The sequence below is a fragment of the Puma concolor genome, chromosome B3, assembly GCF_028749965.1.
Source record: "Puma concolor isolate L17-30 chromosome B3, mPumCon1.1.hap2, whole genome shotgun sequence".
Taxonomy (NCBI): Eukaryota; Metazoa; Chordata; class Mammalia; order Carnivora; family Felidae; genus Puma; species Puma concolor.
In genome coordinates, this window is record NC_141672.1 from 119037091 (window position 1) to 119053115 (window position 16025).

A 16025-nucleotide genomic window follows, 5' to 3' on the forward strand; every position below is an offset into this window, starting at 1 on the left:
TATAGTCAGAAGTAAATTGCTGGATAATATGCTAATTCTATTTTTAATTTTTAAGGAATCACTGTTCTGTTTTCCATAGCAGCATGTACCATTTTAAATTACTACCAGCAGTGCACAAGTGTTCCAGTTTTTTCACATCATCACCAGAACTTATTTCCTTCCTTCCTTCCTTTTTCACATCATCACCAGAACTTATTTCTTCCTTCCTTCCTTCCTTCCTTCCTTCCTTCCTTCCTTCCTTCCTTCCTTCCTTCGTTCCTCCCTCCCTCCCTCCCTCTCTCCCTCTCTCTCTCTCATAGTAGCCATCTTAATGGGTGTGAAGTGGTATCTCATTGTCGTTTTGATTTACATTTTCATAATAATCAGTGATGATAACTTATTTTCATGTACTTACTGGCCGTCTGTATATCTTTGGGGAAATGTCTAGTCAAGTCCTCTGCCCAGTTTTGAATTGGGTTATTTCTTTTTGTTGAGTTTTAGGAGTTCTCTATGTATTATGATGTTAATCCCTTACCAGATATATCGTTCACAAATATTTTCTCCAATGTTGCGACTTTGTGCATAGTGTGTTTTGCTGCACAAAAGTTTTAAAATTTTCATGAAGTCCAATTCATTGTTTTCACTTTGTTACCTGTGCCTTTGATGTTATATCTAAGAAATCAGTGCCAAATCCAATGTTGTGAAGCCTTTAACCTATGTTTTCTTTTAAGAATTTTATGGGTTTAGGCTTTACATTTAGGTCTTTGACCTATTTTGAGTTAGGTTTTGTCTATGGTGTTAGGTAAAGCTCCATCTTCATTCTTTTGTATGTGGATATCTGGTTTTCCTAGCACCATTTTTTGAAAAGACTTTCCTTTGTCCGTTGAATAGTCTTGGCACCCTTGTCAAAAATTATTTGACCATTTATGTGAAACTTTATTTCTGGGCTCTCTATTCTGTTGCCGTTCAGTCTTTTTTTTTTTTTTTTTTAATTTATAGTGTTTTGAAGTCATTAAGTATTAGTTCTCCAGTTTTATTCTTCTTTTTCGTGCTTGTTTTGGCTGTTTAGGGTCCCTTGAAATCTGATACAAATTTTAGGATGAATTTTTCTGTTTCTACAAAAGATACCATTGAGATATTGATAGGATTGCTTTGATTATCTGTGGATCACTTTGAGTTTAATGGATATCATAACAACAGATGATCAAAGCAATCCTATCAATATCTCAATGATATCCCTCCCCCCCCCACTGCTCACACGTGTGTGCAACTCTCTCCCTAAAATTAAAAAAAAATTAAAATAGCGTATCGTTTATGTAAACGTATCGTTTATGACTTTTATTTTTATAACATTGACAAATAATTTATTTCTTACTTCAGGTGTGCCAAATTCTTTGTAGGAGAAATACCCACTCTTGAAGTTTTAGCTGTTAAAGCTATATATGCAAATAAAACAGGAAGAGAAACATTCTGTTCTTCCCTTTTAAATTTTTTTTTTTTCAACGTTTATTTATTTTTGGGACAGAGAGAGACAGAGCATGAACGGGGGGAGGGGCAGAGAGAGAGGGAGACACAGAATCGGAAACAGGCTCCAGGCTCTGAGCCATCAGCCCAGAGCCTGACGCGGGGCTCGAACTCACGGACCGCGAGATCGTGACCTGGCTGAAGTCGGACGCTTAACCGACTGCGCCACCCAGGCGCCCCTGTTCTTCCCTTTTAAAAACAAATATTGGGGCGCCTGGGTGGCGCAGTCGGTTGGGCGTCCGACTTCAGCCAGGTCACGATCTCGCGGTCCGTGAGTTCGAGCCCCGCGTCAGGCTCTGGGCTGATGGCTCAGAGCCTGGAGCCTGTTTCCGATTCTGTGTCTCCCTCTCTCTCTGCCCCTCCCCCCGTTCATGCTCTGTCTCTCTCTGTCCCAAAAATAAATAAACGTTCAAAAAAAAAAAAAAAATTTTAAAAACAAATATTGATTTACTTGAAACTGGGTGGCTACAACTATAAAGCATAAGCTCATTCTCACTATTCTAACATTTTGGTTTCTTATTGGTTGTTCCTCCTTTAGAAAATAACTGTGAGATAAGTCTGATCTGCTGAAAATTTTCAGTTCTATTTATGACCTAATGATGCTTTATGCAGTGTTCTCCTGGAATTTACTGGCCTACAGTCTTGATGTGTAGTTTTTTTTGTATTAAGATGAGTCAGTTTTCAGCATTAATAATTCCATGGTAAGCTACATGGAGAATAGTTTCTGCTTAAATGAAACTATTGAAACTAATGAAACTATTGTCTACAAATCTAATAAAAGTGAAGACACATCAGTTCTTAATATAACATTCTGTAGAGATTCTCTTGACTTAGAACTGTCATTTTTCTCTTCCTTAGTATTGGCTACTGTGTTTTGTTGTATATACATACTGCTTATTTTGATACAACACTCTTATAGGTTAGGAAATATACAACTTAGTACAAATTTAGAAAACAGGCCATTGAAATTATCATTTATCAGAAATATTTCTGACCATCAGTGTTGCCTCTGTATGTATGAGCCATAAGGTAACCCTGAAAAGTATTTATAAGCTCAATCAAGGTTATTAAAGTCAGAGGAAAATTAATATTCAATGCTTCTACTCTTTTATTTCTCACTTGATTTAACTTAGAAGTGCTTTAGGACCTTGGCCTACTTTAGTACTGTTCATTTATTGGTAGTTAATTATTAACTGATTAATTGGGATTTGGTGTCAACTATTCTGTGTTAACCAGTTTGCTTATCATATCCTACTTTTCAGTTTGTGGATACATAATTGCATCAAGGCACCAATTTTATTTTGTAAAGCATTTTTTCCTTAGTGAGGTGTAAATGTAAGGTACAGTTAGTTTACTTCTCCATAGCCATGAAAGAACCAGGGCCAAATGCAGAAACTCCTCTAACTATGTTTAGCATCCATACTAGATATTAATAGTGTTTAATTTTTAATTCATATTGTTGATGTGCCAGATGGCATATATCTTTATGCATGGTACATAACTAAGTTTCCTCTCAAGACTTAATAGAACCATTGCATTTATTTTTATTTATTTTTTTCAGTGCATTTTTAATGCATGTGCTTATACTGTTTTATACATTTCACTGTGCTTTCATATTGTTTATATTTCTCTTATCTTCAGAACAACCCTGAGAAATTAATAAACATTACCTCTAAGTAATTGAGTTTCATCAAGATTGTTTTGTGTAGACAGAAATTCAGGTGTCTTGATTTTTTGTTAATCCTCTGTCTGGGTCCTCTACAAAGAGAACAGTAAAAAGAGACATCCATGATAGTGGATGTCAAACTACTATACTAGTACCTTATTTGTACAGCATTGGCAAGTGTTAGAGCACTTTTTGTTATATTGCTTTTATAAAGAAAATTAGCAAAGTGGAGTTCTTGTGTTATTATACATATTATTGTTTCCTTTATTAGATTCATACATTAATTAGATACAAAGTACCTCTGTATGCTAGGTACTGGATTGCTTACCGAAGTACAAAAATAGTCTCTGCCTTCAAAGAGGATCAGGCCATAAGGCACTGTTGGATGACTTAACAGCTTGTGGGAAATGTATTACAAGCTGTTTGCTGAGGGCACTGAAAAACATTTTTGTTTTTCCTGTTAAAGAGGTAAAGATGTGACTTTGCACTATCCTTTTTCCTGCCTTGAATACAAAGAGAATGTCAGCATCTATTACAAGTGGCTTTGAAGCAACAAATCAACACACTTAATGGAGGAAAAAGATAGAGACTTTGTCTTTGATGATCTTCTTGAGCCTCAGTAATGACCCTAGACTAGTACTTCTAGACTTCTTATCTGGGGAAAAAAGTTAATGCCATATTTGTTTAAGTCACACACAAGTCAGATTTTCAATTACTTATAGTAAAATATTTTTTCTCTCCTTATGTCTCTGTCTCTCTTGACTTTTTTTTTTTTAACTTTCCTTGAATGGAAATTTAGCATACACACTAAAGGAATGATAGTATAATGAATCTGCATCACTCAGCTACATTAGTAATCAGTATTTGGCCAACCTTGTACGTTCTTGTACTTCCTCCCTTACCAAGTTAAGGAATTCTATAATAGAAGTATGTGAAGATATTATGGAAGCACAGGGAATATAGTGACTAACTTGGCCTGAAGTGGAAGTAGAGGCTGATCAGGAAAGTCTTCATAAAGGAAGTGACATCAGCAGAGGCTTTAAGGGCAGGTAAAGAATGGAAGAAAGAGCATTGTTAGTGGCATTTCTAACATGTATAAAGGGTCTTTAAAAAACATGATATATTCAAAGAATGGAAAATAGATTATTGTGGCTATAGAGTTTATGAGAGATGAGTGACAGTAGATGAATCTACAGGGATGATTTGGTGCCAGAAAAAGCATTGTGTATCACAACCAAGAAATTTGAAACTCATTATATAGGTACCAAGAAGTGAAAGTATGATTAAGTCTTGGAAAAATAACACTGACTGTAATATAGCCTTTGATTTTGGAGTAGGGGATAGAGAAGATGGTAAAACTGTGCTAATGGTTCAAATGATAGAAAGGCATTTAGTGATAATTGTAGTGGGCTTGGGTTGGGGAGAGATCAACTTTAAGAGCTATTTTAGAGGATGAAACAACATGATTTGGTGCCTGGCTGGGATATGGAGAAAGGAGTCAGAGTTGCAGTGACTTGAGTAGTGACATACCAGAAGGCAGGTTTGGGATAAGCACAGAAGATGAACTTGGTCTGTTAAGTTTGAAGTGCTGATAGTACATTCAGGTAGAGGTATCCAGTATGCCAAGTGGAAATATAGGAATGGACCTTAGGAGAGTGTCATACTAGAGAGTTCCACAACTTGTCTTTCCTGTCACATATGTCATATGCCACAGGTGTATATACACATACACATTCATACACACACACACACACACACACACACACACACACAGGCTAGTTGATCCTCTTTATTCATGGCTTTCATTTTTGCAAATTTATCTGCTTGCTAAAGTTTATTTGCAACCCCCAAATCAATAATTATGGTGCTTTCACAGTCATTTGTAGATATACTCAAGAGCGGTGAAAAAGTGAATTACCTGGGGGCACCTGGCTGGCTCAGTCAGTGGAGTGTGTGGATTCTTGATCCTGTTCAAGGCCCACGTTAGGTAGAGAGATGACTTAAAAAAAAAAATGAGTTGCCTGCTGTGTACATTTTTAGCTGAGGTTGAACAAGGTGACATTTGCCTTCTTGTTTTAACTCTCATACTGTAATCTAGTGTTCTTTTTGCAGTCTCCTTAGTGCCACATTTTTCATAATTTTTGTGCCTTTTTGGGGTGATTACGCTGTCCTCCAAATGTGCTGAAGTGATGTGTAGTGTTACTAAATACAACAGGTTGTGATATGCCCTATGGAGACTATATGTGTGTTAGATAAACTTTGTTCAGTCATGAATTATGCTGTTGAGTTCAATTTTAATGAATCAACAATATATATTAAATAAGATGTTTTTTACACAGAAATACACATAAAACAAACTTTGTGTAATGATCGGTCGGTGAAAATGTAATCAGAGGCTTATAAGAACTTAACCCTGTATTTTTCATTTCCTGGAAACAATAGAAGCACAGTATTCACTGATTCATTGTTTGTGGGAACTATAGAACATAACTACTACAAATTCTCACAAATATTGAGAATTGGCTGTGTATGTATATAAAATCTGCTATTTTTTTAATGAATAATTTTTACATTTGTACAGTACAGACATTAGCCCCAATGTATGGGTAAGATTATGATCACAAGAAATATAGAACTCTCTCTTCTTGTTGAAAAATAAATACATACCAGACAAAAACAGTTTGCTGTTTTAGATCAGATAGATGAGTCTATATTCCTTCCCTAAGCCAGAGGGGTTTTTCATAAAATGGAGTATTGAAGAAATTCAGCTGACATTGGCTGACAGCATCTAAATGATCATCTGCAGCACACTTGAGCATACGTGGTTGTCATATTCTCGGGCTGCCAGCTTCTTTTATAGCTTGGTGTTACTCTCTTTAGCAAGCTTGCAACATTTTCAGTCCCTCTTCTCTGACAGAAATTTATTTTACAATGATGTTTATGTGTGAGGGGATTTCATAATCGAAGACAAGTGTTTGTGCGTTCATATCTGTCAGTTTGCTTGAATACAACATTCAAAAGGGTTTTTTAGCCTTGCATTCACGAATGTTGGTTCATTTCAGTAGGGGCATTTTAAAATGACAGGTATTATGTGAGAGTGAGAATTACCCATATCTTCTGACATAACATCAGTATTATCTTGAGAATTAATATTCAGCTTTGTATCTCACTTTTTACTGTCTGCAAACCTGAAAGCAAGGAATTGGCATTTACAGAGTCAAGGACAAGAAGACATACAACTCCATGCAAATGACTTTTAACACTCCAAGTACTTCTGTGCTTTGTCAGCAGGTATCTGTTTCCTAATCATCTTTCTTTTTGATAAAGAAGATATGCCTTGGGTTGTTATTATCTTATGCAGCTATATAGTTAAATATATAAAATAAAAATGATACAGAACTCCATTTAGAGATGATTCAGTTTGGGTTGACTGATTTACTTGTGCTGCTTATGCTTCTAACTTGATCCCCTTCTGACTAATTGTGTGGCCTTCTAGCTAATGTATCAGAGTGAGTGTTCTCTATCTTCACTGCAAGCAGTAGATTTTGTCATTAAGTGTGGTTCAGGGATGACAATTATCTTTCCCTCTTCTTATTCTTGGTAGGTGACCTTAATCTTCACTTTTCATATGGGAATACCTCATAGATCTGTTCTTCGTCTGCACTATGACTAGTGTATTTAAGTTGCAAGATTGATATTCTTTAATTATCCTGCATTCAGAGAACAAAACATTTACAGTTGAATTCCTCTGTGAAATGAACATTAAGCTCGCTATATTTTTCAGTTTCTTCTGCTGACTTGGAATAATCTAATGTTCTAATAATAAAGATTATTTAATAAGGTCGACTAGCTCTTGACCTACCTGAGTCTATGTTAGCTTATCCAATTTCAGCAAACTGTCATGCAATATAAAGATTATAATTTCAGAATTTATATAAAGTTCTTCAGTACATGCTAATTAAGCATGAGTATTTTCTTAAACCTGTAAGATTACAGGGCATTAACTAAAAAATGAAAATATCTAAACTAATGTCTCTCTAATGCAAGTGTAAAGTAGTGTCTGTAAATGGCAACTATATAGTTTCAGAGAAAATTGTTTCAAAAGTCTGGTGATTTATCAGCTGTGGTCCCTAAACCTTTTTTTTTTAAAGGATGGTAACATTCACGAGTTTATATTTGGTGTTTACTATCCCTCCAGCCTTACTATACACATTTCACTTCTAAATGTGTTCATTTCCATCTCTATTTTTACTCAAATACTTTCATTTCTTCTCTTCAACACTCTGAACAATTACTCCTCAGATCAAGACCTTTTTTCTCCAAAGAAACACTGAAATCTATCTAGTTTCCCTTCTTGCTGGCTTTATATTTATAACTTACTTGCTGCTGTGTCATTAGTTTGCTTAGTTTCATTTTTGTTCAGTGTAACAAATATCTCCCGCTTGCTTGTTGTGGTGATGTGTGAGCTTGGCGGGTAGGGAAGCATGCTCTGAACAGGCTTCTCAGAGGAAGTGATCCTGGACCTGAATCTTAAGAACAAGTAGGAATTGCCTATGTGTGCAAAGGTTGTAAGGATATATTGGCAAAAGACCAGCGTGAGAACACATGAGATTCAGTGTGGCTGTGGTGTGATGAAGTGGGAGATAGGAAGTGAAGCTGAGGAGATAGGCATGAGCGAGGTCATTGAGTACTTCACATGCCACACTGTCCATTTATTCTGTGGGTGAACTTTAACTTCATTCTATGGATAAGTCTTTGAAAGGTCTGACATATGATGGTGAATGATGTGGCAGGATTTTCATTTTAGAGGGATCATTTTGGCAGCAGTATAATAATTGACTCTGAAGTAGGATAAAAGTGGACTGGTTAGATAACTGAATTGGTTATATTGAGAGATAGTGACCTGGATTTGGGTACTATTGATTGGGATGGAGTTGAGAAAGTAGTCTTAGAAAGCATTTAGAGTAAGAATCGATGAGACTTGAAGGTGATTGGTGAAATGTAATAATTGCTGGACTTTTCATGTGTCTAAGTGGCTATGGTGCTGTTAACCAAAACAGGGAATTTAAAGAAGGGATCAGGGGCGCCTGGGTGGCGCAGTCGGTTGAGCGTCTGACTTCAGCCAGGTCACGATCTCGCAGTCCGTGAGTTCGAGCCCCGCGTCAGGCTCTGGGCTGATGGCTCAGAGCCTTGAGCCTGTTTCCGATTCTGTGTCTCCCTCTCTCTCTGCCCCTCCCCCGTTCATGCTCTGTCTCTCTCTGTCCCAAAAATAAATAAACGTTGAAAAAAAAAAAATCTTTAAAAAAAAAAGGGATCAATTTTAGGAAGAGATGAAAAGCTCAGTTTTGAACATACTGAGTTTTTACCTATGGTATATTCAGGTGGAAACATCCAAAAAAACCCAGCAGGACATGGGGGTCTGAGGCTCAGGTGAAAGATCAAAATTAGGAGTTATGTGCAGGGTCCTCCTAGTCCTGCTGGGAACTCTGAGAATGTGGGCAAAAAAGCTGAACCCTAAGGAAAGAAGGAAAAAAATGGAACCCAAGATGGAAATGAGAAGGAAAAGCTCTATCTTGCCATAATTTCTCTTAAAGAAGGACAATTTGATCTTTTCTATACCCTCAGTAACACCTTGAATAGTACATTATGTAGAAGATACTCAGTAAATGTTTGCCACTTATTTTGTTGAACTGGAAAGCATCTCATTTACTTAGAGATTTATTTCATATTATATCTAATTTCATGACTTGACAAGAAATACTTTTTAAGTAATACTTTTTAAACATTCTAATTGCAATACAATTAGCATACAGTGTTATATTAGTTTCAGGTATACATTGTAGTGATTTAACAATTCTGTGCATTACTCAGTGCTCATCATGATAAGTGTACCCTTAATCCCCATCATGAATTTTACCCATTCCCCCCTACCCACCTCCCCTTAGGGTAACCATCTGTTCTCTAGTTAAGAGTCTGTTTCTTGGATTGTCTCTTTTTCCCTTTGCTTGTTTTATTTCATAAATTTCACATGAGTGAAATCATATGACATTTCGCTCTGAGTGACTTATTTCACTTAGCTTTATACTCTAGATCATCCATGTTGTTGCAGACAAGAATTTTATTTATTTATTTATTTATTTAATCTATTTTATTTTTTTATTTATTTTTTTTTTAGAGAAAGCACAAGTGGGAGAGGGAGGGAGGGAGGGAGGGAGAGAGAGAGAGAGAGAGAGAGAGAGAGAGAGAGAGAGAGAGAGAATCCTAGGCTTGGGACTTGATCTCATGATCCCAAGATCATGACCTGAGCTGAAATCAAGAATCGGATGCTTAACGGACTAAGCCACCCAGGCGCACCAGGAAATTTATTATTTAAAAAAAAAATTTTTTTTTCTTAATGTTTTTATTTATTTTTGAGACAGATTAAGTGACTTGATCAACTTTTTCACATATATATAGAACTCCAAAATTCACTCTCTTAACTATCAGTAATGTTTGGGCCAAAAGACCATATGGAAGTCTCCTCTTTGGGTTCCATTGTGAGAATTATTCTAACCCAAAGGCACTGCTATATACTAAATTTTGCATGGTCAGTCTTATGTACATTAGCATAATAATTGGACACCTCTGTTCCTGAGTAGACTAAGGCTTTACTTAATTCTTTTCATCTTTCTGGGCCAGTATTTCTTTATTTTTCTATTAGCAGTTTGTATTACATGGTTGCCAAGTTGCTTCAGGTTCTAAAATCTTGTAAATCCATTATTTTTGAAAACTCAAAAACTGGTTCCTTGGAGTCTACTAACAGGTTTTAGAGATTCTCAGGATAGATGACTGGGTTTAATGACTCGACTGAAATTATATGTAAAATATGATTCATGTATGTGCCTTTTTCAGGAAATGCAGTTCATAGCTTTCACTAGTCTCATAGTTTTATATATCTCACGGCTTACCCTTTACCCAGAAGATTAAGAACTTAGTTGTAGAAATATTTTTGCATAATGTAATGAACTACAGTACTTCATGCAATCCTATCCTGTGTAGTTATCTTTAACAAAGGTATTGTTGTTCATTGAAAGTAATTTTTTGTGGTAAGGTTACTTTTCTGGCTACTTAAACAATAGTACTTTCTAAACTAAAATACCTCTTAGTTATGTCATCACTTAAAAACAAGTCCACTAAATAGAATGTGTAACAGTTTGCCTCTGCCTAAAGGTATGTTAAAGAATGCTCAGTTTTAAAGTATGACTCAGATAACCTTCACTAATATGTATTTCCCACTTTCCATCTTCCTGTAGGAAAAGAATATTTGAGGTCCACTCCTAAGGAAAGAAAAGGAAGCAATGACATAATGCCTAGAGTTGGAACCAGTTAAACTGGGTTTGTACGTTTTCTTTTCATGATGTAACACATTTATTGCAGTGTTAAATCTCTTTTTATCAATGTCTTGTCTTATTCCAGCATCAAATCTTATAATTTTGAAACTTGCCTTGGTATGGAAGAGACAAAGATGACAAAGACATGCCCCTTTCAAAGTATTTGCCATGTTTCTGTGACTAGGAAAGACAGAATGCTAAATTGCTAGATAATAGTCTCATTTTCAGATGAGAAGCTTTGAGAGGTTTGGTAAATTGCTCAAGGTCTAAAGCTCTTAGATAGGCTGGGATTCAAATTCAGATTTGTTGACTCCAAACCTCATTTGCCTTCCATTAGGTCACAATGCCCCTCATTTTATTTCAGTTTACTTGTTGCACAACTGCTGATAAATGAATTTGAGGACCAGGACCCCATGCATTTAATTTCAGGAATTTTTCTGATAAAGTAAAAGGAGAAAAAAGCATTCTTTATTTCCCAGAAGTTAAAGAGATTACAGAAGGGAACTAAGTATATGCCAGACCGTCAAAGGGCCTTTACATGAGCTAGCTCCTTTAATTCACAGTAACCAGGTGTGATATACTTGGTATTATTCCTATTTTAAAGATGAGACTGAGGATCAGAGAAATAAATAAATTGCCCAAGATCACATATCTAGTTAAGTAACAAAATCAGAATTGAAACCCTTTAATTTGGAAAGTTTAGATAGGGTTTGTATCATGCCTATTGACTTTATTTTTTTTATAAAGACTTTTTTTTTTTAAGTTTATTTTGAGAGAGAGAGAGAGAGAGAGAGAGAGAGAGCGCGCGCAGGAAAGGGCCAGAGAGAGAGGAAGGGGCAGAGAGAATCCCAAACAGAGTCCTCATGGTCAGTGCAGAGCCCAACCCAGGTCTTGAACTCATGGACTTGAGCCAAAATCAGAGTCGGACATTTAACCAACTGCACCACCCAGTCACCCGCCTGTTGACTTTAAATTGAATATCACACAAGCCAAATGAATAGCTGTACAGTTAAATCTGGAGCCCCTTTTGCTGTTTGTATCATTTTTTTTTTTTAGTGTAATAATGATTTCAGGAATAGAATTTAGTGATTCATCACTTACATATAACACCTAGTACTCATCCCAACAAGTGTCCTCCTTAATGCCCCTTGCCCATTTAGCCCATCCTCCCCACCCAACACCCCTCCAGCAAACTTCAGTTTGTTCTTTGTAAGAGTCTCTTACGGTTTGTCTCCCTGTTTTTTTTTTTTTTTATTTTTGCTTCCCTTCCTGTATATTCATCTGTTTTGTGTCTTAAATTCCACATATGAATGAAATCATATTTGTCTTTCTCTGACTTATTTCACTTACCATAATGCACTCTGGTTCTATCCAAGTTGTGGCAAATTGCAAGATTTCATTCTTTTTGATCGCTGAGTAATATCCCATTGTATATATATACCACATCTTTATCCATCCATCACTCAGTGGACATTGGGCTCTTCCCATACTTTGGCTGTTGTCAATAGTGCTGCTATAACATTGAGGTGCATGTGTCCCTTTGAAACAGCACACCTTTATCCCTTGGATAAATACCTAGTAGTGCAATTGCTGGGTCGTAGGGTAGTTCTATTTTTAATTTTTTGAGGAACCTGTGTATGTTTTCTGGAGTGGCTGCACCAGTTTGCATTCCCACCACCAGTGCAAAAGGGTTCCCCTTTCTCCACATCCTCGCCAACATCTCTTGTTGCCTGAGTTGATTTTAGCCATTCTGACAGGTGTGAGGTGGTACCTCATTGTGGTTTTGATTTGTATTTCCTTGATGATGAGTGATGTTGAGCATCTTTTCATTTATCTGTTAGCTACCTGATGTCTTCTTTGGAAAAGTGTCTATTCATATCTTTTGCCATGTCTACACTGGATTATTTGTTTTTTGGCTGTTGGGTTTGATAAGTTCTTCATAGATTTTGGATATTAACCCTTTATCTGATGTGTCATTTGCAAATATGTTCTCCCATTCTGTCACTTGCCTTTTAGTTTTGCGAATTGTTTCCTTTGCTGTGCAGAAGCTTTTTTTTCTTGATGAAGTCCCAATAGTTCACTTTTGCTTTTGCTTCCCTTGCCTCTGGAGATATGTCAACTAAGAAGTTGGAGCGGCCAAGGTCAAAGTAGTTTTTGCCTGTTTTCTTCTCTAAGATTTTGATGGTTTCCTGTCTTACATTTAGGTCTTTCATCCATTTTGAGTTTATTTTTATATATGGTGTAAGAAAGTGGTCCAGGTTCATTCTTCTGTGTCGCTGTCCAATTTTCCCCACACCACTTGCTGAAGAGACTGCCTTTTTTCCATAGGATATTCTTTCCTGCTTTGTCAAAGATTAGTTGGCCATATGTTTGTGGGTTCATTTCTGGGTTCTCTATTCTGTTCCATTGATCTTTGTGTCCATTTTTGTGCCAGTACCATACTGTCTTGATGATTCCAGCTTTGAAATACAGCTTGAAGTCTAGAATTGTGATGCCTCCAGCTTTGGTTTTCTTTTTCCATATTTCTTTGGCTATTCAGGGTCTTTTGTGGTTCCAAACAAATTTTAGGATTGTTTGTTCTAGCTCTGTGAAGACTGTTGGTGTTATTTTGATAGGGATTACATTGAATATGTAGATTGCTTTGTGTAGTATCAACATTTTAGCAGTATTTGTTCTTCCAATCCATGAGCATGGAATTTTTTTTCCATTTCTTTGTGTCTTCAATTTCTTTTATAAGCTTTCTATAGTTTTTAGTGTATAGATTTTTCACCTCTTTGGATAGGTTTATGGTTTTTGGTGCAATTGTGAATGGGATAGCTTCCATGATTTCTCTTTCTGCTGCTTCGTTATTGGTATATAGAAATGCAACCGATTTCTATACATTCATTTTATATCTTGTGACTTTGCTGAATTCATGTATCATGTCTAGCAGTTTTTTGGTGGAGTCTTTTGAGTTTTCCACATAGAGGATCATGTCATCTGCAAAGAGTGAAAGTTTGACTTCCTCCTTGCCATTTTGGATGCCTTTTATTTCTTTGTGTTGTCTGGTTGCTGAGGTGAGAACTTCCAACACTATGTTGAATAACAGTGGTGAGAGTGTATAGACTTGTCATGTTTCTGACCTTCAGGGAAAAGCTCTCAGTTTTTCTGCTTTGAGAATGATATTAGCTGTGGGTCTTTCATATATGGTTTTATGACCTTGAGGTATGATCCTTCTGTCCCTACTTTCTTCAGGGTTTTGTTTTTTTTTTTTAATCAAGAAAGGATGCTATATTTTGTCAAATGCTTTTTTAGCATCTATTGAGAGGATCATGTGGTTCTTATCCTTTCATTTATTAATATGATGTATCACATTGATTGTTTTGTGGATATTGTATCAGCTGTCATCCCAGGAATAAATCCTACTTGATTGTGGTCAGTACTTCTTTTAATGTATTGTTGGGCCTGGTTTTCTTGTATCTTGTTGAGAATTTTTGCATCCATGTTCATCAGGGAAATTTGTAGTTCTCCTTTTTAGTGGGGTCTTTGTCTGGTTTTGGAATCAAGGTAATGCTGGCCTCGTGGAATGAGGCTGGAAGTTTTCCTTCCATTTGTATTTTTTGGAACAGCTTTAAAAGAACAGGTGTTAACTCTTCTTTAAATGTTTGGTAGAATTCCCCTGGAAAGCCATCTGGCCTTGGACTCTTGTTTGTTGGGAGATTTTTGATTCCTGATTTGATTTTACTGGTTATGTGCCTGTTCCAATTTTCTATATCTTCCTGTTTCTGTTTTGGTAGTTTATATTTTTCTAGGAATTTGTCCATTTCTTCCAGACTGCCCATTTTATTGGCATATAATTGCTCATATTATTCTCTTAATATTGTTTGTATTTCTGCAGTGTTGGTTGTGATCTCTCCTCTTTCATTCATGATTTTATTTATTATGGGTCCTTTCCTTTTTCTTTTTTCAGTCTGGCTAGGGGTTTATCAGTTTTGTTAATTCTTTCAAAGAACCAGCTCCTGGTTTCATTGATCTGTTCTACCTTTTTTTTTTTTTTTTTATTTCGATATCATTGATTTCTGCTCTCATCTTTATTATTTCCCTTCTTCTGCTGGTTTTGGGCTTTATTTACTGTTCTTTTTCTACCTCTTTTAGCTGTAAGGTTAGGCTGTGTATTTGAGACCATTCTTCCTTCTTTAGGAAGGCCTAAATTGTTATATACCTCCCTCTTATGACCACCTTTGCTGCATCCCAGAGGTTATGGATTGTCATGTTTCCTTTTTCATTGGCTTCCATGTACTTTTTAATTTCCTCTTTAATTTCTTGGTTTACCCAGTCATTCTTTAGTAGTTGTCTTTAATCTCCAAGTGTTCATGATCTTTCCAAATTTTTTCTTGTGGTTGATTTCATTCCATAGTGTTGTGGTCCAAAAATATGCAAGGTATGTTTTCTGTCTTTTTGTACTTGTTGAGGGCTGATTTGTGTCCCAGTATATGATCTGTTTTGGAGAATGTTCCATGTGCACTCAAGCAGAATGTGTATTCTGCTCCTTTAGGGTGAAATGTTCTGAATATATCTGTTAAGTCCATATGTTCCAGTGTGTCATTCAAAGCATTGTTTCCTTATTGATTTTCTGCCTAGATGATCTGTCCATTGCTCTAAGTGGGGTGTTGAGTCCCCTACTATTATGGTATTATTATCAGTGAGTTTCTTTATTTTTGTGATTGATTTACATATTTGGATGTGTCACGTTGGGAGCATAAATATTTTTAATTGTTAGATCTTCTTGGTGGATATAACCCTTAATTATGATATGATGCCCTTCTTCATCCCTTGTTACAGTCTTTATTTTAAAATCTAGTTTGTCTGATGTAAGTATGGCTACTCTAGCTTTCTTTTGATGACCACTAGCTTGATAGATGGTTTTCTATCCCCTTGCTTTCAATTTGCAGATGTCTTTAGGTCTAAAATAGGTCTCTTGTAAGCAGCATCTAGTTGGGTCTTGTTTTCTTATCCATGCTGATACCATTTGTCTTTTGATTGGAGTGTTTAGTACATTGACATTTAGAGTGAGTACTAAAAGATATGAATTTAGTCCTATTGTGTTGCCTATAGAGTTGGTATTTCTGGTGACGTTCTTTGGTTGTTTCTAGTCTTTGTTGCTTTTGGTGTTTTTTCGGTTGTTTGTTTGTTTGTTTTTGTCTTTTCTCCCATCAAATGGTCCCCCTTAACATTTCTTGCAGGGCTGGTTTAGTGGTTACAAACTCCTTTAGTTTTTGTTTGTCTGGATAACTCATTATCTCTACTTCTATTTTGAATGACAGCGTTGCTGGATAAAGAATTCTTGGCTGCATCTTTTTCTGATTCAGAACTTTGAATATATCCTGTTACTACTTTCTGGCCTGCCACGTGTCTGTGGATGGGTTTGCTGCAAACCTGATCTGGCTTCTCTGATACGTTAAGGACTTTTTTTTTTCCCTTACTGCTTTCATAATCCTTTCTGTGTG

General features: G+C 36.2%; 1 protein-coding gene across 2 annotated transcripts in view; it reads left to right on the forward strand.

The window, feature by feature from the left end:
- The window catches only part of PEAK1 (pseudopodium enriched atypical kinase 1), a 315319-nt gene that overhangs the window by 113936 nt on the left and 185358 nt on the right, over nucleotides 1-16025 (forward strand). Inside the window, exon 2 of one of the 2 annotated variants that reach the window (XM_086711282.1) lies at nucleotides 10462-10547. The gene's annotated coding sequence lies outside the window, so the exon portion shown is untranslated. The remainder of the gene's footprint in view (nucleotides 1-10461; nucleotides 10548-16025) is intronic. The other variant, XM_025919501.2, reaches the window with a different exon arrangement.